At 44.5% G+C, this 22,502-nt stretch overlaps 1 protein-coding gene across 3 annotated transcripts in view; it reads left to right on the top strand.

The window, feature by feature from the left end:
• Window positions 1-11,972, top strand: part of SMPX (small muscle protein X-linked) — a 52,376-nt gene extending 40,404 nt beyond the window's left edge. The window contains exon 5 of one of the 3 annotated variants that reach the window (XM_082375957.1): window positions 11,544-11,972. The gene's annotated coding sequence lies outside the window, so the exon portion shown is untranslated. Of the gene's footprint in view, window positions 1-1,763; window positions 5,105-6,433; window positions 6,746-11,543 lie in introns of those variants that run through there. The other 2 variants (XM_082375959.1, XM_082375958.1) reach the window with 2 other exon arrangements.
• The last annotated feature ends 10,530 nt before the right edge of the window (window positions 11,973-22,502 follow it).

Here is a 22,502-nt window from a genome sequence, read left to right as displayed (position 1 = left end):
AACCATGAACTCAGCAACTTTTAACCCCTATCCCAATTCATCTCACACTAAAAACTGCTACGGGTGTTGTTCCCTCCAAATAATCCCAGTTGCACCCTTTGGAGTGACTCATTAAGAACAGAGCCCAGGTAAGTCCCCATTCCACTGAAGTTTCTTTTAACAAGTTCAGTGTCTGAGTGTAAACACAACATAAGTGGGATACGTTTTTCGTACAATGTGCTAAGGACTAATTGCTGGGTGCTGAACTATCGTACTGTAAGCTTTGGTTCAAGGTCAGCCAGCTGTGTTGGCCTGCTTCCACAAAGTTGAATCCATGAGTTCTCAGGATGCCAGGTCCCTAGAGACTGACTACTCATCTTTTTAGAAATGCCTGAAGCAATACAGTCCTACCGTGCAGCTAGGATCTGGTTTTTGACATAAATGAAATGCCAATTTTTCATGATTCCCAGAAATAACACCTATTCATTGACATATAAAATATAAGAGCTGGACTTGGCTTAAGGCAACCGTATTAGTTATATATTGCTGTATAACAAATTACCCCAAACCTAGCAGCTTAAAAGAATAATATTATCTCAGAGTTTCTGTGGGTCAGGAATTCAGAAGTGGCTGAGCTGCATGGCTCTGGCTGGCATCCCTCATGAGGTTTCCGTCAAGATACTGGCTGGGACTGCGGTCATCTAAACTCTTGACTAGGACCAGAAGATCCACTTTTAATTTGGCACACTCAGCTAGCTGATTGGTGATGACTGTTATCAGGAGGCCTTGGCGCCACTAGGCTGCTTGAGTGCCCTCACAACATGACAGGTGGCTTCCCCCAGAGCCAATGATCCAAGAGAGAGCAAGGCGGAAGCTGCATTGGTTTTTATGACCCAGTCTCGGAAGTCACACTCTGTCATTTCTGTAATATGCTATTGATTACACAAGTCAGCTTTACTTGGTGTTGGACAGGTCTATACAAGGGTAAGAATGCCAGGTGGCAAGACTCACTGGGGGCCATCTGGGAGGATGCCTAAACAGCAGCCTACCCCTCTTTCTTTTTTCTTTTCTTTTTTTTACAGATGAGAAAACTGAGGTCTGGAGAAGTGAGGTTTTGCCCAAAGTCACACAGCCTTAACATTTCAGTATTTGCTTTTCTTTTAACCTTACTGATCCTCACCATCCACAAGTTCTTGTATTTATTTAAAACACCAAATGTTGTTTATCTCTGGGGAGATTAGAAAGATTATTTCCAAATGTGAAGCCAGTTTCCATGATGTTTTTAACAGCAGAAGCTTTTATAAACCAGACAACATATAAGCAAAGTGCAAACTCTGAGCACTTGGGAAACGTTTTTCTTCACTTCCTTGAGTCATTAGGGAGGAGGTGCTCCAAAAGGAAGGAGAAGAAAGTGGAACCTCTTAGGGAGGGCAAATCCAGAAGTAAACTAAAAAGTCAGGGCTGGAGGGACAAATCTTAGCTTGTGTACTACTCCCTCTTCTCGCTTTGTTCTCCTATTGTGATAGTTTTCCTGTTCTCTCTTGATTTCCGAGGGTGGAAAAAAAGCAGAGAGTAACACCAAAAATCAGTGGAAAGGCCACCCTCCTTAGGAGTTGCTGTTTCATTAATCCCAAATGAAAGACAGTGATCAGCCATAGGGACTCCCTAGGAGAAGCACAGAATTTTTTTCGGTAAAAACTTATGTTTCTGAAAACACATACACACAGGTTCTTAAGCACAAAACTCAAAACTGTGATAAATACTATCAGTTCTTCTCTTTTCAGGATCCTCTTTGAAACAGCCATCTTCTAAGAAGGACACCAACCAGAAAGAAACCTCTTATTCTCTATCCCTTTTCAAACAGTTAAAAAACAACAAGGCTTGTCATCTCTGATCAACGTAACTATCAGGAGACAGGACGACTTTCTCCCTGCCTGACCTATTTTGCCTAATGGGGCCCACTCCTTCGCCCTCTGACAAGCTACCTTCTCTCCTGAGTTCCATTTATAGTAGGGCTTTATTAATGGTTAAATCATTAGGAATGGGTCCTTCTTCCTCCCAAGGCTTATTTCCCCTGTTCAATAAATTAAGCCACGGGATCGGAGAAACTGTCCATTTCTGCTTTGTTTAAGCTCAGATTCTTCCTAGCCCACAAAATACTGCGCACTGCCAGGTGAGAGCCCGCCTGGCAGTCTGTGGTCACTTGTGATTTGTCTCGTATTTAGTTCTCCAAGTAAAGTGGGAGGCCCGTGGGAATTTTCCTAAGCCCCTGCTGGAAGTCTGAGATCTGGAGCAGAGATCCTTCGGTGGGGAGTCCCTGGGCCTTTGCTGATGGTGAGGGGCTGCCTTTCTCAATCCTCAGGCGAGAGCCCTTGGATAAGTGCTGTGAGTTTCTGAAATGTTTGACCCCTCTTTCACCTTGAAAGAAGGTTTGCAAACTCCATTCATCCACCATGCTTGTTGCTGCCACGCACATGACCTCACCGAACAATCGGAGCATTAATAGCCCACAGCTGTCAGAGTGACCTCTGCCCTTCACTCCTTAAAGCCTTTTCTCCCTTGTTTTTCGTCACCAGAGCCCTGCAGTAAACAGGTTTTTTTAAAAAGTAAAAACACAAAAGTGATCATGTCACGGCCCTGCAGAACAGGCCTCAGTGGCTCCCCACTGCCCCCAGGGCCTGCACTAACTGGCTCAGACGCACCAGGTTCTCCCAACTGGCATTTCTGCCCACCCAGGGCATCCCTTGCTCCAAGCCAGTTCAGGGAGGTGTCATGCTGACTCTAGGCCTTTATACATGCTCAGAATATTATTTTCCAATCTCTCTCCTCCCCTACCCATGAGCGGGCTAACTCCTACCCATCATTCAGGTCTCAGTTTAAATACAATTTTGGAAAAGCCTTTCCATAGCCCCTTAAACTGGATAAAGCATCCACAGCTGCCTTTGTCCCATCACAGCTGCACCCATCACCATGGAGGAATAGATTGCCATCACTTATTTTCTTGTCTGACTTTCCTTCTAGATGTTCAGTTCCATGAAGGGGGATAACTTGCCCACTAGTGTATCCACAGTGCCTACCTAATACATTTTCTGGCATGTAATGTAACCAAAATAAAACCAGGCATCTGGTTTCCACCTTTAAGACCATTTAAGCACAGAGCCTCCTCCAAAAGAAACATAAATTGATCATTGAAAGCAGTGTCAAAAAGGAATGCAAATTTTCACCTATGATTAACATTGTAAAGTGACGTAAACATTCTTGATTCATTATCAGCCTGAAAGTCTTTCATCCTAGAGACTTCTTACCCCAAATGTCTCTTCATTCTTTCCCCAGAATCCGGTTATCTGATTGCCCCAGCCCTTCTTTTTTCTGTAATTTCAACTCAATTCACTACTTTCAGTGCTCTCCGCCCATTTAGACCTCCACCAACCATCACCCCAAAGAGCTTGACGCCAAGACAACAAAGACTCAGTCTTGCTTGGACGGCAGAGGAGGGGGACAGGCACATCGATCTATAAACTTTTTTGGGTCTTCAGCTTGGAGTAATAGTAACAGTTCACATTTATCGAGCATTGACTATGTGGGAAGCACTCTGCTGAACACTTTAATATGTTATCCTCACAACAGCCCTGGGAGTTTGGTACTGTTACTTCCCTGTACTTAATAGAACACTTACCCAAGGTGAAGCAGCTAGAAAGTAGGATTGCTGGGATCTGAAAGCAGAGTCTGCACTACAATGTCTCCACAGAAGGCACTCAGTAAACAGTTGAATTTATAGACAGGGTCCACCTGGAAAGCAGCTTGGAGGCTGGCAAGGCAAATGGTGTTGAAGCAATTTCTCTGATGAATTCATTGCCAGCACATGTCAAAGCTTTATTTCAAAGCTGCTTAAAGAGGCTTCAAAAAGCCAGTTCAAAAACTTGGAATAGGAAAAAATGTGGTTAGATAACACTGTTAGACTGGGTACAAGTGGTCTATAACTCTGTCACAAGGCTAATTTAGTGAGGCAGGTAAATCTAATTTCCCACAAGGGGCTCTTAATCTCATTAAAGTTGATCAGAAAAAAATCACTCGTATGTCTTATCAGAAATGCTTCTCAGAAGGGACCACTCATCACACCAGAGCAGACAGCCTTCCAGCTCAGGTTTGGGATCATTTTCGTTCACAGAACCAGCCCTCTCTAGAGTGGGGTTTCTTACCCTCAGCACTATTGACATTTGGGCCAGATAACTCTTTGGAGTGGGGGTTGTCCTGGGGCCTGTAGGCTGTTTAGCACATCCCTGGCCCTACCCACTAGATGTCAGTGGCACTCCCTCCTCCTGGTTTTAATAACCAAAAATGTCTCCACATATCGCCAAATGGCCCCTGGGGGGCAAAATACCATCCCTTTCATTGAGAACCACTGCTCTAGACCCTCGATTCTCAAAGCGTAGTCCATGGGCCAACAGCAACAGCATCCCTTGAGAGGTTGCTAGAAATGTACAACCTCAGGCCCCATCCCAGGCCTCCTGAGTCAGAATCTGCAGTTTAACAGGATCACCAAGTACTTCCTCTGGACATTAAAGTCTGAGAAGTGCTTCTAGGCCAGCGGTTCGCAACCTTGGCTGCACATCAGAGGCCTGGGAGCTTTAAAAAATACTGAGCCCACCCCCAGAGACGCTGATGTCATTGCTCTGGGGCAGCCTGGGCCTCGGAAGTTTTAATAACTCACCAAATGATTCTAATGTGTAGCCAAGTTTGAGCTCCTGTTCTGGGGGGTTTAAAAAAACTCACCCCCCTCCCCAACTTTAGGAGTGATTTACCACAGCTTCTAAATAAGACCCCACATCTCCAAGGCGATGCTTTTCTTTCCATGAACATCCTTCTTTTTTGACCTCTTATCACTTTTAAGGTGATAAAATTAAAGGCCTTTGATGATGGCTTCAAAAGGGAGGATTTGGCTATAACTAACTTTAAAAATAATGGTTGGAATGATTTGGGGAAAAAAAAGAGGGCATTGATTTAAGCTTGCCCAGATAGCTTTTTAAAGAAGAGCCATCAAAATCATCCCTCAAAATCTTGCTAATTAAAAATCAATTCTGTACTTGAAAAAAAAAAAACCCCAAACATTAAATGGTGAACTCTATCAAGAAAACTGTTGTGCATGAAGTGTACAATTGTATAAAGAGCCCACGCAAACTGGGAAGCAAAACATTAACACCTTAATAGATAAATAAAGGAAATGAACTCACAATTCACAGAAGTAGATGTATAATTAGTAGAGAAGCCATGAGAAAATATGCCTCACTAGTATTCAAAGGGGGATACTCAATAAAAAAAAGAGTTAGCAATTTTTCTCTTGTAATATTCACAAAAATAAGTGGGAAAATGATCATGAAATGGACACTTGCTCATTCCCTCAACAGATATTGTCTTCTGTACAGCAGGCACTATGCCAGTCTAGATGATGAGGGTGTGGGGCTTAGTAAATGGAGAAAGTTCCAGCCATTGCGGATTTGTATGTCCTCCAACCCACTTCGGCCTTGATGGACACCATCCTAAAGAAAACGTGTGGGAAAAGGTTTGTTCACTTATGATAGCAAAATTGATTAAGAACCTGTGTCCAACAATAGGATTACGATTAATTCAACTCTCATATATCCACCTGATGGAATAGTATGCACACTATCTGTGCTATAATGAATGATAAATGAAAAAGAATACAAACAGTAGAAAACTGGATAAATGATTCAGTAATCAAGTAAATTTTGAAATGCTACATGATATCATCCTCACACCCAATATACACAATATATATTTGTATATTTAAGCTCTGAGGAGCTCTAAAACTAAGAAAATGGTTTATCTCTGCTTAACCCCGTATTCCTCAATTTATCTGACCATGGAAAGATTTTTTCCCCTCCCCTCCCCTCCCTTTCTTTCAAAGGTGAAACTTGTTTTATCGTCTCTTGGAACTAGTATTTCTCAAACAAACAAACAAAACCTTGATGATATATTACTGGCATACCGGGTAGTATTTAAGAGTTATGTAAAAATAAGAGCCATACATGGGTATATACATACATAAAAAAATTCATGAAGCTGTTCACTTAAGATTTATGCATTTTACTCTATAAAAATATTAAAAAAACTCTACTAAATTCTGACAAGGCAAAAATATCTTTTGAAATTAAAATTGGATGTTCATTAGAACAAGTACAAGAATGCCAAGTCAAATTATTTTTACATTACAGATACATTTCTATGTATCAGTTGTTCATGCAAGGTGCCTCTAATACCGTCAACATGTAAAGATTTATTGTAGGGGCTAAGAGCTCCAGACAAGCTTTTAGTCCTGGACCAGCCATTAACTAGCTGTGCGACCTTGGACCTTCACCTTGGATTCAACCCCTCTGGATTTTAATTTCCTAATTTCTCTCTCTCTCTCTTTTTTTTTTTTGGCCGTGCTGCGCAGCTTGTGGGATCTTAGTTCCCTGGCCAGGGGTTGAACCCGGGCCCTCGGCAGTGAAAGCGTGGAGTCCTAACCAGTGGACCGCCAGGGAATTCCCTAATTTCCTAATTTATAAAAGGAGGAGCAATAAGAAAACTCAAGTTCCATTCACCTTCGAAAACAGTTTTACTATTTTAGAGGATTATAAAGCTTTTATATCTGCCTGATGGTGTACCAACGGCCAGGTTTTAAATTTGAATACTGAGACTATGGACCACTAACTACCATAATTGTTACTGTAAAAATAAACAAACAAAATGTCAATCAGCTCTAAGGGGATCTCTGTGACAATGTGCTTTCCAGGATGTCTTATTAGAGAGAGACAGGGAGGCCTACATTTATTTCATATGTTAACTTTATGTCAAGAAATTGCTTTTCCGTTTGGATGTCCCAGGACCTCTGACTGCCAGAGACCATGCCAGACAGTTCTAAGAGGATACTGGGTATTTCTGATGTAAGCGCCATTGTCCCTAGGTCTCAAATGCTCAAGCCTAAACAACATAGAAGGGTTTTGCCATCTTTGGAACCTCTTGTTAAGACAGCAGTCTACTCGACTTGTTCATTACTTTGTCTACCTCTGCGCGTTATCGAGCTCTGCTTTGCTAGGAAGTCTCGGGCCAGTGTTTCTCCAGTAAAATCCGTGGCCCCTTTAGAAACAGGGAGGTCTGTGCTCTGAGAGATGGAGAAATTGACCACAAAACGAGCAGCCACCAGTGGTGACTGGTCTTGGATTATACCCCTTATTCCACCAAGATCTCCGCAAACAAATTCAATGTTGTCTCACCTGCCGGACCCTGACTTGATATCCAAGGCAACAAACTCTCAATACAGTAGGATTTAAAAACCCCTTTTGAGCTTATTTTTAATGATTTGACCTGGACATGCAATTTGCCTTCTCCTTAAGGTCACTCAAATTCTCCTCACCCAGCACGTAACACTGTTGACTCTGGATTTTAGGAGCAGAATTTTACCCCAAAAATGTCCTGCTTTTTGTGTCTTTCCGCTCTTCCCTGCTTTTACTAGTTATTGGTAGAAACATTTCCATTTTTATTTTAGCCACCAAAGGCTTCATGATGCACAAAGCCCAATTTGGGTGAATATTTTGCAGTTTAAGAAAAAAGTTTTAGAAGTTTTTACTTAGAGCTTTGTTTCTTTTACTTTATGAGTGGCTGGTGGGGATAAAATAGCCTTGGGTTTGGAGTTACCCGGGTGCAGTTTCACGCCGTGCACTTCCCGTGTCCCCGACCTTGGCGTGGAGGTGTGGTAGGAGCTCTAGGGGACTCCACAAATGCCCTCTAACAAACTCCAAAGCTTCAACCAGTTTGCTCTGGGTGCCTGGTCAGTCATTGCATATGGAACCAGATGGAACACGAGGCACCGCCTTTCTCTCGATTACTGCTGTGGTCACTGTGCTGGGTGACATATTTGTTTGAGTGCCACTGTGTTTATGGCTCTATGATTTAGCACCACGTAGGAGGAAGTAATCATTGCACCGCCCCCAAGTGTCTGGTTAAAGGACCAAATGCAGAGCAGTGTTGAGTGGACTCCATTTCCTAAATGATGTGTGTGGGGCTGCGCCAAGTATGAGTAACGCAGCTATAAATGGGTCAGGCAAGGTGTAAACATCACATGCTGCTCAGCCTGGACCTAGAGTGACACACGGGAGATATCTGGCATATCACCCGTGCACCAGCCAAGGTGTGCCTTTCCCAATGTAAACTTTTTTGCTTTGGGTACAAAAGGGGTGTGCAGTAGCTGGAGAGTGACTTTTCCACAGGGGGCCTCGCATTCGCCATCATTCTCACCAGTGTCCCCGACAGGAGAACAGGACACAGGAGAATAGCTGACAGCTGTTGTCTAGACAGCAAAGCAGTGTGGCCCGGGACACCGCCCAACACACTTGCATTCCAGCACCCTGACAAACAAGTGTGCTTTACAGCAGGGGCAATTTTAGCTCTGGATCGCTTCCCATTGTTCCCATTTTTAAATTCGAGCCCTCACCCAGGTCTCTGAATTCCTGGATTCTGGTATTCCGGTAACACAAAGGCGTTCTGAGAACACCTGGAGTCCCACCAGGCCAAGGACAGAGACTCTGGTCCTCTCAGGGCCTTGCACTCCTGGAAGGACCATCTGTGACCTTGGCCATCAGCAGTGTCCTGTGTCCAGGGCTGCTGGGTCCTCTCAAATTCTCCTGGGATCTGGGAGGGAGAGGGGAAGCTGGGGGAGGGAAGGGTGGTCTGCAGAACGACAACTGCAGTGACTCCTCTGTTCCATCAGCTGCCTCCTGCCCAGTTCCTTCTACAAGGAAGACCAGGGCTCATTCTGTAGATTAAACGAGGTTACTGTGTAAAGTCAGTGGTTCCTCCTTCCCCATATGAAGCACAGTTCCCCTGGGGCTAGTACTGCATAAAGAATTGTGCATTTGCTTTTCCTAAATAATATGGTGATCTCAGTGGCCATGGTGGTCTGGGCAAACTGCATCAAGGTTTCCTTATGTTTCCAAAACGGTCTTAAAGTCAGAGAGGTCCACAAGCTGAAGCCGGTCACGAGGGGCATCTTAGGGCTTTTAAACAGTCACTGGAGGGTCACTGCAAATGGCTCATGCTCTCTTTCTCTCTCAGTATAGCTATAATTCCACCGATGTGAGACAGATGCGTGGGGGTCAAAGTCCATATCAAGCCTGTCATAGAAATAGTTCCTATTTCTGGTTGCAGATGAGGCTTCACAGTCTGGACACTTCTTGGAGAGAAATGCCACCTCATAGAACAGGCTTCAGTGACAATTTACTGTGAATCATCACCCCTTCCATGCCGCTCAGAGAAGCCCAAGGAGTGTCTCGGTTTCAAGGGCAGCTTGTGCTGGGCCTCTCACCCGGCCAGACAGACTGGCCATATGTCACCCAGCACAGTGACCACAGCAGTAAGATGGCTTGGGCACACGCTGGCCACGATGGGGCTACGGCTGGGGCCTAGGACAGGTGTGACAGCACAGTGGGGACGCAGCGCAGCTCATCAGCACTGCCGGTTTCCTGCGTCTTCGGCCCCTTGCCCACTCCTGCTGCCTCACCAGCACTCCGATCCCACTTCATGTCCTGCTCTCACCCCTCCAGCGCTCCACCTCACCAATCCCTAGGCTCTCGCTTTGTGTCAGGTGCCATGATAGGAAATGGGATGCAAAAACGAATAGGGCACGTTCATACCCTTCAGAAGATCACGGCCTAGAGGCAGGACAGCTATGGCGGGAAAGAGAAGAGCGGGGAGAGAGGATGCATATAGGCAACTAATTACACCGCAGCCTATGATGTGGAGAGCCATGGGGGGAGGGGAGGATTTTAGTCAAAAGTTATCAGGCAAGAGGGACTGGCCTGAAGGCTTGAATCACATTACACAAGCAGTGAGTGTCCAACAGACTCGGTTCAGGGTGCGCGAGGGAGAAATAGACTGGCATGGGGAGGAGGGCGCCCTGGTGACGCTGGGAAGCTGCTGGTCAACAAAGTACATTTCAGCCAGGAAATCCTGGGCTGGGAAGGAGATGGTGTCTTGCTTCTTCCTGGTGAATGACCTGGACTAAAAATTGAGTTTCTAAAAAAGAGAAATAAATGCTAGAAAAAATACGTGAGCCAGTGCTGACGGCTGTTGGTAACATTTTCAGTTCTGCAGTCAGTGATGCCTTCCTACCTTCCCCTCCGGTTCAAGAACCATCCAAACCTTCCCGTTAGCGGAGTGGAAGGAGCCCTACAGTCAGGACACAGGAATTCAAATCCCAGCTTTTCTCTTTACCAGCTATGAGACTTTGAGCTACTCACTTGGCTCTTTGAACCTCTAGGTGTTTCATCTCAACAATGAGTATAATACAACCTGCATCACAGCAATGCTATATAAATGCTAAGTGATGCAACAGGCTTTGTAATCTCTAAAGAAATACACAGGAAAGCAAAACTTTCTAAAAGACTTCTGCTGCAGAATTCTCCTCGGGGCTCAGTGGCCACAACTGGGTCACATGGCTGCCCCAGGCCATGAGAGAGACTGGGAAAGAGAGTATTTGGCTACCAGCCTTTGTAGTAGAGAAAAGCAAGGGAGAAGGGGATTGTGAATGGATATGGAGAGAGCCAAGTCACAGTGACTGCCTCAGCGGGGGTGGGGGGATCCTTGTCTGTGGAGCTTTGTTTCTACAGCCATTGGTACTAAAAAAAGTAAGCATTCTATTTCTTAGAAAAGATTCAGCCCATCCACATAAGTAAAACATGCAAGAAAAGGCAGCAAAGAATAATGGAAAACAAATGGGTGAATAATGTTCAACCATCTCGGCACTGCAAGAGCCTTTAAAAGAAATGGCACCGTATCAATTAGCTATGGCTGCATAACCAACTGTCACCAAATCCAATGCCTTAAAACAAAAGCATTTATTACTCTGGCTCATGTGTTTGTGGCTTAGCTGATCTAGGCTGGGCTCACTAACGTATCGGTGTCAGCTGGGGGCTCTGCTCCACATGCTGCCCATCCTTCTCCGGGGACCCGCAGGCAAGCCTGGCATACCCTACTTGTGGCAATGGCAGACGTGCAGGAGGGAAAACCAAAACACGTGATCCCTCTTGAGGTTCAGGCTCAGAACTGTCCCACCATCACTTCTACCTCATTCTGTTGGCCGAAGCAAGTCACATGGCTAACCTCAGGCATGAGGAATCCTACCCTACTCATGACGGTAGGAAACTAAAAAGTTACACGGCAATGGGGGTGGCTCTAGGGAGGGGTGGAGGATGGGAGCCATGAATGCAAATTTACCAAGGCACCAAAGGTCTTGCAAGTCATAATCCTAAGGTCGGCATTATAGTCTAATCCTTCAGAAGGAAGCCATCCTCCTTTAGTTTAGAATTACTCAGATCACTAGAGCCAGAGTTGATGGTCACATCTTCTACTCATAGTTCACTTTACCTTCATGGAATCGAGAAATGAAGTTTTCAAGTGAAAATGAGGCCTTCAATTTTGACTTGTACCTATCATATTGATTTACAAGCTGTCCCTAAAAGTATCTCACGGAAACTAAACTAACGGTTCCTTTGCTTTTTCCTTTGCAGGCTTGATGTGAAGAATTGAAGAGTAAGAGAATGGATTCAAATGAAAATAGCTCACTGAAAAGTTTTATATATTTGTATGAAGATTATGTACCTCCCAAATGCCTAAGACTCTAGCAGAAACGTCCTGGTTGTACATTTATATCTCTTCCTTCTAGTTGGCTGCACAACTTACTTTAGCTTCACGTTTGGCAGCTTGCAGAGCAAATCAGCTCAAGAATTCACCACTTGGAGGGTGTGGTTTTGAGGAGGGATATGATTCTATGGAGAAGGATATGGCAATATGCATAGCAATGATTTTGATTGAAAGTTCTCTGAGCTACTTCCCACACTATTTTGGTCAATATTTGGAATGTATTTTAGTTCTTCATCTTCTAAATTATGTCAATAAACTTTTTATGAGTTCAAATAAATATTTGAGTAAATGTAAAATGTGAATCTAGACTACGTTAATTTTCATATCTTCAGATAGCTACATATTCCCCCACATGGATAGAAATGAGATGTACGTGCCAACCAAATTCCACATTGCCTAAGTGGGGGCTTCTCATTCTGAATTACTGGGGACCATGGGTAAAGCTATGGCTGACTTATCATTGCAAATGAAGTTAAATAATGCCTGAGGAACTGGGCATCACTGACATTCCTCCTTCAAGGACAGCTTTTATGGTGAGTGCATTTTACTTCCATAGACGCTCAGAAATTCCCTTTGGCCAGATGGAGTAGAGTCCATTATAAGGCACAATAAAGTAAAGCTGAGAGATCAGAATGAAAGCGAGGGGCAGCTCATGCCTTAGCTATCCAAAGAAAGATGAAATGTGTCTCCTGGTGCTAAGATGGAGAGTCTCTATGAAACAATCACAGGCCAAGAAGAATTAGCCATGCCACTCTAGAGTCTGCTCATCTTCCCAGATGCCCCTGTAACTTCACAATACGAAGATTTGAGGGACCAGGTTCTCGAGATCACACCATTTTAGAGACAAGTGTATCACCCACTTGGTAGGCAGACACCCCAACACCATGACGTTTTTCCTCACTTCACTGCCTGCCATTACAAAAAAACCAGATGTCCTTTCAAACATCCCAAGCACAAATTAGTCTTTAGCTTTTCTGTTTCGTAGAGATAGGTTTCCAAAAGCAGGGCTATTATTGCACACACGTGACTGGCTGCAGATTAAGGTGGTGCCTGATGAGCTTAGGTTTTGTGAAAGGGCGCCCACCTGGTCGTGGGTCCCAGGCACCTCGCTGGGCTGTGGCTTAGCCTGATGATCTAAATCTAATGTAGACATACGGGGCGGGGAATATCAAGCAGAACAAAATATACCAGATCCTGATCTGTCAACAGAACAGATCCTAAGTAATATGGTGACGTGTTGCCTCAGGCCTTCCACTCCTTCCTAATTAGGGTAGTTGGGTAGGGTTACAAAATTTGCCCCAGTGTTCCTTTTGTTTATATATAAATGATCCATGTTCAGTTTCAAAATTAAATTCTGGTTTCATGTTATAAAAACCGTCTTCATATTTTAATGCAGTCTCCCAAGTCAAATTTGCAGCATAGAGACCAGAGTCATTAGACAAATTCAATGTATTTTTAAAAAGTTTTTCACTTAATATGTATTTTATTTTGTTAAGACTCAAATTCACTTTATGGGATTTAGCAAGTTCCATAGTCTATCAGTCACTGGACAGTACATATAATCTAGGGAAAGACAGATTTTATTTTCAATGAAGTTATAATTTTAAAAATGCACACGTGTCATGCTAAATGCCTCTTTAAAAACTCATACATCACACTGAAGCAGTGTGATTATTTATCTTACAGGCTGTAAACAACTGATTATTATGCAGCTTTTCCGTGGGGGTGGAACAAGGTACAAGTAGTTGAAGTTTTGTTAGGAGAGAGAGAGAAAAAACTAGAAACAACACCGGTTTGAGTAATTAAAAGCAAGCACAGGTACAATGGCGTTTTTAGTGCACGTGCTATAAAAGGTCCAACTATCAGCGACTCTGCTGACAGGTGAGGATGTTTGAGGGCAAACTATAGTCCCTCCACCCGCCTCAGCTGGCTGCCCACCTCGGGCAGGCTCCACAGGGAGTGCTGGGGGGAACACAGCACCTTCACCTAGAACATCCCCTTGCGTCTCTCCCCTCCCCGGGACGGGATTTTGTGTTCTATGCTTGAGGCCCGAGTGAAAGGAGAAGGCCCCACAGGGTCCAGGACTGCGCAGGACACCTGAAAAGCTTCTCCCTCTGGAGCAGAAGCCATCTGGAACAAGCAAGGCTCTGCAGAATCGTCTCAACCACTCACTTTTTAAGATCTTTACATTTCGAGAGCACAGGTTGGAGGGTAATTAGCTTTGCTTCCAAGGTTACTTCCTGAGTAGCTGAATGACACAGTAGAATTTTTAAAGTGAGGCCCAGGGCAAGGGGGATGATAATTACCCAAATGTATGGCTCATTTTGAACTAGAGCAGTTAGAGGATTTACACAAAGCCTCCTGTTATGATTAGGTCCCCAGAAGGAGCGGGATGTGACTGTGCTATCCTGTGACACTCCCTCTCCTACACTCTTGGGCTGACCTAGAATTAGGGTCCCCCCCTCTGAGATAAGACGTGGAAAGTTTCAAGGGGAATGAAAACAGCTCATTTGGATTCAAAGACCACAGGTTGATCAATTAAAACTTCCCTTAGAAGGCAATGTGGCATTCTCCCATTGCTTTGCAGTCTCTAGCTTAAAATAGAAACTGCATTTAACTTGGTAATTGATGCTCCCTTGGGATTTCAACCTGCTGTTGAATAGATGCATCAGTGGGCCCACAGCTAGTTCCTTGCCTCACACACCATCAGTGAAATTTCTGTGCTTCTCCAAAGGAGATGATAAATTGTCCTAACATTCAGACATGATCGTGTATTCAGTCAACAAGCCACGCACAGTGCTACCATTCAGGGTAACACGACCTGCCAGCATGTTGCTGGGCGAAGAAAACCCTTAAAGCTCATACACTGAGTTCATTTTTTCTCTAAGCAAATGACCAAACCTGCTCAGATCCCGCACTGAAGGCAAATCATACTGTCCAAAAAAAAAAAAATGTGCTGATTATAAAAGAGGGAATTCGGCTGTAAAATAAGATTATAGCCTTAACAACACCATCACCTAAAGGTGTTCTTCAGAGAAAGAAAAACAACCTCAACTGAGCAATCATTTTCAGATTCTGGGAAGCACTTGGCCTCATCTCTCTCAACCCTATGCTTGTTTATTAGAGGAGAAAATAACTCCCATAGCATTTGACTTCAGTGCAAAATAATTCAGTGCCACCCCGGACTACGAGAGACGGCACTATAACAAGGCTCTTTTTTATGACCTGCTCTTCCCCTGGTTCAATGAGGATACAGTCAACAAGCAGGGTCCAGGAGGAAACGGGGCTCTACCCTTGGGCTTCAGATACCTGCAGATGAGCTACAAAGCAAAAGCAGGTCTGCACTCTAACATCTAGTTTTCAAATCCGATCGCGAGTTGGGCGGAGCGACGGGGAGAGGAGGCGCAGGCAGGATTTCACCCTGGTGGGCGGGCTGCTCTCGACAAACAGAAAGACGGCTCTAGGCTTCTCTGCAAACCCCTTCTGCTCCTTAATATTGCTCAGGACGCTACAGTGCACTAGACAAGGCAGGGTCCTGGAGGAATTTCTGTTCAGAAGCATTTTGGAACACACCGACATTCAATCCACCCGCCCACACAAGCCGCACTGCCTTACAGCTAATGGCAGGTTTTAGGCAAAAACAAAACAAAACCCCACCAAAACAACAACAACAACAACAAAACAAAAATGGGGAAGGTTTTGAGGTTTATTTACAGCTTTGTTTTATACTGTGTCTTCTGGCTCCAGCCACACAAAGATTTTTGGGTTCAGGCAATTCTCACCCTCCCTCACCCACTTCTAGGGGGCTGGACACCCACCAGGGCATGGACATTTCTGCTTAGTATTGGAAATTAGGCCTTTGCCTAGTGTTCTAAAATCATCTGGGTGAGTCCAACTTTGTTATAATGTCTTGAAAATGGTATGTCGCCTTTATTTAAACTTGCAGGCAAGGAAACAGGCATAGCCGTCTCCAGTGATTAATAACAACTGTGCATAGACCAAGACTCCTTAAATCTTAAACAGACGAACACCCCGCCCCAAACTTAGTGTTTTCCAAATCTTGAAGTCATTGCCAGGCATCATAGTTGTGATAATGATGGCTGAGGAGGGGGAGGGTGGGAGCTCCACTTGGAATACAGGCAACCCCCCCCCCCCACACACACACGTGGTGGGTAATTCACAAGGAGGAAATAGCCAGAGAGATGTCGCTTAATGAGAGACCCAATGGGCTCCAAACTCTGTAGTTAGATCATGGTGAACTGCTGGGACCCCCAACCTATAGATTCAACATTGTGACCCTACTTTACTCATTGATTGCTTATTTCCCTAGACTTCTCCCGACATTTTCTTCACCAGTTTGGGAAAGGAACCCCACTCTCTCTGTGGCTCTGCAACCTTCTCATCTGTATAACTGGACTCTAGCTGCAGATACTATACCAAAATGACTGTGGCATTAATTTCCTTGGAGAGCGTGCTTCTTTCTACCAGAGGCTTTACCAGTATCTGCCACCCTGGAGTCATTCGTTCCATTTGGCCCCGGATCTAAACAGTAATGCCTATTGCTGGCTGGAAAATAAACCGTGGGAATTGGCATGTTTGTCAGTGAGAGGTCATGGGGAACAGCGCTGGCAATGGCCCGTGGTATCCCCCAGACCTTTCATTTAGAGGCCGAACAGAGGCAATGATCTCTAACAGATGCACCATTAGGCAAGACCTACATCTGAAAGCTTTGTTGATTCAGACACTCAGTAATTAAGTTGTGGGCCAGCAAGCACATTATCTGCAATCAAACATGTCTCCGATCAGCGATTAGATGGGCAAACATGTGACCTCATTGTGTCTGCCGAAGGATGATTATGTAACAGTCTCTCGTCCTCGGACAGCATGGTTATGTGCCAACTTTTGATCCCAGTAAATAAGCAGAAATCACTTGCTGTGTTCTGGGAATCAGATTTTCAGAACGACTGACTTCTCCTCTGGAGGCTTGATTGCACTCGACCTGATTATTGATGTACTAGGAACTCTACAGAGATCCAGACCCAAGGTCAGTGGGTCCAAGAGAGGTGGGAGCTGTGAAGGGGGGCTGGCCGGGGTGGGGGGTTGGGGAGTGGGGAACGGCCTGGTGTCACACGACTTCACCCAAACAAAGACAGTCAAAGCACGTCTGCTTTTAAACTTCAGAGCTGTCTTGCTGCATAAGAGGCAGTAAAGAGAAAGGTGAGTAGGAAGGAAGGGGGAAGGGAGAGAGAGAATGAAACAACATGAGAGAGGGAGAGAGAGGAAGGGGAGAGGAGGAGAGTGTGAGTGCACTTGCTCTGAAGTAGAGGTGACCAAAGAAGATTCCGTGGCTTCTCTGCGGTCTGGCTGAGCAGGGGAAGCCTATCTGTTTCATGCACAATCGAACACTCATCATCTATTTTCTTCTGAAGGGTATTAAGGAGGATGTGGGAGAGCTTTCAAGTGCATGTGGTGAAGCCAAGCGAGGACTAAAAGAAAATCTGGCTTGGGGTGACCCGAGACATTTAAATGTCACATAGTCTCAAATGCACATGTGACCTGGAACTGCCCTGGGGTGACTCAGGCCCCAGCCCTTCCTTAATCCCTTATTTGCTCTCCTTACTCCAGCTAGATTAACGCGGCCCTGGCCCGCCAAGCAGCTCCGAGCAGCCCTCGGAGCTCTTAGCTTTCAGGGGCCAGTACCCAGGTTTTGCACAGTCAAGAGTTTGGTCTCTGAACTGAGGCTGATCTGCATTTCAATCCTGGATGCTCTATTAGAAAGAGAAACAATCATTTAAAATGCTTCATGTGTTTTCAAAACGAAGCCTACAGCTCGATGAGCCTCGATCCAGTACAGGGCCAGGCCCTGTTGGAGCAAACAATACTGCAGTGTGGAGTCCCTTCACTCAGACACTTCCAGAGTTTCTATGAGTATGTCTGAGGGCTACACTGAGTGCCATGTTTGATGAGTATATGGAGAGCTAAATTATAGGGAAAAATTATCAACAGTGATTTAGAATGAATCTATCCATCTAGTGATTTAAGTCATGCTTCAAGTCATTTTGATTTAATTTAAATCCCCCACAGTCCAGATTCCTCCAGGGTAATAAGCAAATCAATAAGCATTTCTTTTTGTTTGCTTCTGTGTTCATTTCTTTCCCCAGCAGCAGACTCTGAGACAAGGAATTAAGTAACGGTAGCTTATTTGGGCAGGGAAGGAAATACCAGCAGAGGCTGGGAAGATGAAATAAGGCAGGGGAGGCAGCTGAAGAAGGAGGCTGTGAAGCTAGTTATAATGACGGGTAACTGGAGCTTAATCCCGCAGGGGAAGCTCTCAGAGTCTGAAGAGAACACACGCTCCAGAGTGGTCCCAGCTCGAGCGAGGAAGCTGGAGTATTTAGGTGCCAGCTCCCATCCATCACTGATTGAGGGCCACCTGCCACACCAGCTGGCAAAGTACACTTCGCAGGTCAGGGAAAGCCCCACGACAAAGGTATGTGGTGATCGGCAGGTTGGAAGCTGGGTCATGTGATGAAATGTGGAAGCCAAGAGGATATGGGTGAGGTACAGGGTACAAATGGAAAAAATGAAATTCTTATTGTAGATCATAGACATTTTCTACTGAAGATGTAACTGGCTAAATATACATCATTACTTTAAATCAGAAAGTGAATTATTCCTGGTATTTTCCCTTTACAAATGAGGGGTAGAATATCTTTTGGATAGAGAAGTGGCATCCTTGTTTTTTCCTACAAGGGTAACCATTTTGAAACAGTATTCACGATGAAAATAAATTAACAACTAGAAATTCTACAGGGCATCCTATGTCAATTAATTTCACAAATATCCCCATCCCCTCATATTTTCCAAACTACATTTTCATCAAAACGTTATAGCAATAAAGCCAGGGAAGCCTATATCTATCTATAGTAAATATAGTTCTACATAACTATATAAAAAAACATACCTATACAAGTATAGATAATATTACATGATTAACAATACTTGCTCTCCCTATACAATTAACACACAAGATTACTATCAGTATGAGGGCTTGTTTTTATTTTTAAAATAGATGTATCCCTAGAAATCAGTTGATTAGACCCAGATTTCCCTTTTCTGTAAAAGCAGCATGTTTTCATCTATTAGGATTTTTTGAAAGCTCCAATAAAATATCCTCATGGTTAAACCCCATGACCCCAAAGCACTGGAGACTGTCAGTCTTGTTTATGTAAGTCATTGCAAAACTGTACACGACTTGGGGCTTAAGTATCAGTTCAATAAGAAAGCACCCTTGAATAAATTGATAAAAAGAGCAAAAGAGAAAGAGAACTTGAATATAATGTGTAATCGATATCAATGATTTGGTAGCCTGCTAGGCTCTGCAGTGAAAATGGCAAATGAGGTAACAGCATCAAGAAGGAATAGGAAATGAAAGCACCAGCAATGGAAATGTGGTTGAGTATATCATTATATGATATCCTGAGATGCCCTGAGATTGAAGGGTGGCAAGCAAGTCTCTTCCATTGAATGGCTTCCCTGCCACGGTGATTTGGGGGTGATGGGAGCACAGAAAAGGGAGAAGGTAGTTTCACCTCTAAATGTAAAAATGTCTTGAAAGTGGCAGAGAGAGGTAGATGTCCACTGATATTCACTTTCCTTCCTCTTCCTCGGTAATGAAACCTCTGAATTTCAACTGGCTGCACAACTACTCCTCTTGCAGCTCACGGTGGCCCTGCGACTAAATTCCGGCTAAGGGTCATTAAGCAAAACAGTGTTTATAATTCGTGGTAAATGTCCCTGAAGGGAGAGGTCAGCTACTTCTTTCCTCCTCTTTTCCTCTCTCCTTCTAGCTGCAATGCAGATGTAATTATTGGAGCAGGAGTGGCCATCTTGGACCATGAGGTAGAAGCTGCATGTTGTTAGGAGCCTAGGTCCATAGAGCCAAAACAGTAGACTTGGGCTGCTTACATTTCTGAAGGAAGAAAACAAAACCACTTTCTTGTCCTTCGGGGGTTTTGTTACTCAGAGCTGAAGTTCCATGGAAATGAATATGGGATCCTGCAAGTTATTTACTAGAAATAGATTTCCCTTTTTGACCAACAACCGTATCCAGTTCTTCGTTTAGAGATGCAGTCATTCTGAATCTCTCCCTGCCTCCCACACAGAAAGGATAAATACTTGCCTCCACAGGGAGCTAGAGTGTGGGCTGCGTGAAGGCAGGCCATTTGAGTATGGAAAAAGGAACAGTGAACAGTTTAGAATTTATTTAGAAATCATTCTAGATTGATGGTAGTGGCCTGCCCAGTCTAATAGCAGCAGTGTCTGAGGCAAGGCTCAGGACGGGGCAGTGGTACACTGATGTCCTAACCAAACTTTTCTATGGCATGTTTTTCTGTCATGCTCACCTCTTTCTCTTACTGTTTTTCCAAGCCTGTTTCTCCAGCACTGCCACTGAATATGTGAATTATCCAATATCCTTCCAGTGATGGGTCAGTATCTACTGCTTACAATCATAAACCTTGACTCACACATAAGTTGGTATCTGGGCATGAGTTTCAACAAATAGCCTTAGGGAAATGGAGGTTATCTGAAGGGAGTTATTTGTCCTAGTTGAGTCTGAAGGCAGTGTTAAGGGGTGGGACTGTGGCAGCCACTGTCAAACGAGCAAACTACTCATCTAGGGTCACCTGGAATAATGTCCTCTTTGAAGACGTGCTCCTCCTTGGACTGCCACATCTCCATTGGCAGCATCAAGAGTGAAACCCTCCCTCATGAGAAGAATCATTTCTCTCCTGGCAGGAGAGATGAGGCAAGCAGCTCTAGGCCCCCATCTCTCTCGCCCTCCCCTTACTCACACCCCTTTACCATTATCTGCCTTAGGACCATCGGGACGAATCTCATTGTGTCCTTCATTCATCACAGGAAGCCCAGACTGCCACATCACCCTCATCTTCTGTGCTTCAATCCCTCATGGCTCTGCATATCCCCTATTCAGATCCCACCTCCCACCCCTTCCCAGCTCCTTCGAGGTGCCCTCTGTAACCCCTAGTTGGTCATCAGCAGAACCCCCTTGGCTTCAGTTTCTTTTCTGAATGACCCCTTAGCACAGGGTTCCCCAATGGAGCACAGGGCATGTTCTAACAGAAACTGTTAGAAAGCCTCAGGGCTTTTGCATGAGTACATTGCTTCCTCTGCAACCCTTTCAAATGGTGGCTGTTTTTCTTTTTCATCCCCATCTTTCATACAGCACAGGGCATGGAGATGCCTAGATGTCTTCTTTGCTCCTCATGGCCAGTACCAGACCATTCTTCCTCCCTCTTCCCTCCAAATTGGAGTCTCACATCAGACTACATTCCCACCAGCCCTCCTTGTTGCAGGTGGCCACTCTCCTACATTTATTGAAGGTTTTATCTCCTGACTCTATTGCTCTCTCCAGTACTGTTGTCTTTCTTGAGGATTCAGGTATATGATGTATGTGTATTGGTATATTCCTTTCTATATCCTAGTTTCTCAGTTCCTTGACCTCTCTCGTTGTCCACACTACCTCAGCCACTCATTCTCATGTTCATACACAGACCTTAAAATAGTCACCAAAAACTGCAACTCCTCCATAGTCTCAGATTCAAAGATCCATTCTCTGACCATCACCTCTTGTATTTACAGCTTACTTCCTTTAGGACCCAGACTGCAACAATCCAGCCACATTAAGCTGTGTGAGTACAGAAATGGACTAGGCAGAGAGGTGGATTTAACCAGGGTAGGTCAATGGAGTGATTGACCAAAGAAATTAAGCTGGATAGAAAGGACAATGGGGACCTAAAAGGGAAATATGAAAAGATGGTAGGATCACTGGCTGTAGGTCCAGTTAGTTCAGGGATTTGTTTGACAAGGTCATTCTGGTGCCAATTACCCATTTGTCCATTCATTGTCTTCTAGAGCTGGACCCTGTAAACACTTCTCCTTTGCTAGCTAGTATGATCCTAAGGGTTGACAGTAGAGGGGTACTGCAAGTGCACTGCAGGAGGAAGGGGCTTCTCTTCCTGATCCTGGTGTGTTTGCCTTGTTTCTTCAGCATCCAGTGGCTGAAGTACAAGACACCCAGTGGGGCTCACTATCCAGCAAGTTTCAGTGCACCCCTGCTGGTGCTTTCCAGAAGGTTCCACCAGTATCTCAACAGTTGGCTTCCTAGCGAGTTTCACTGACGTTCCAGCAGTTGTTTCCTGCTTGCCCCATCTGACCTGCAGATCTCAGGGAACTTCTCTGCAATCCAGGACTACAGTCATGCTCCCTCCACCAAGGTCTGAATTGCAGGCTTGGTGGATGGAGCCTCTTCCAGATTTGTTCCTTCCCTGGGTGTTCTGTCTTAGCTTAGCGGTAGTGGCTGCTCCCTATATCCACCATTCCTGTATTCTTTAAAGATCTCCATACTATTTAGCACCTAATCTCCTGTTACTAGTTAGTAATCCTTCAAATTTCCCCCCAAATTACTATGTGGTTTCTGTCTCCTAACTTTCTAAAGAAAGCAACTCAATAGAAAACCAATTCTCACTCTCTACTCCTTTGATCCCTAGAGTCAGATCAGCATGTTCTGGTAGCCAATGATCAAGTACCCCAGAAGAAGGCTTATACACCAAAATAATTGTAGGTTGTTCACAAAAATTTGGGGAATATATCTAGAAATGAGGGCGCTAGACCAAAAACGGAAAGACATACTTTATATTAGGCTGAATTCATCAATATGGGCCCAGTTATCAGAGATTCTGGATCCTGTAGTCTAGCTAAAGAAGCTGAAAGTAGGACTTCCCTGGTGGTGCAGTGGTTAAGAA

The sequence above is a fragment of the Balaenoptera borealis genome, assembly GCF_965194805.1.
Source record: "Balaenoptera borealis genome assembly, chromosome: X".
Lineage (NCBI taxonomy): Eukaryota > Metazoa > Chordata > Mammalia > Artiodactyla > Balaenopteridae > Balaenoptera > Balaenoptera borealis.
Note: the sequence above shows the minus strand (reverse complement) of the source record. Positions and strands in the feature narration are given on the sequence as shown.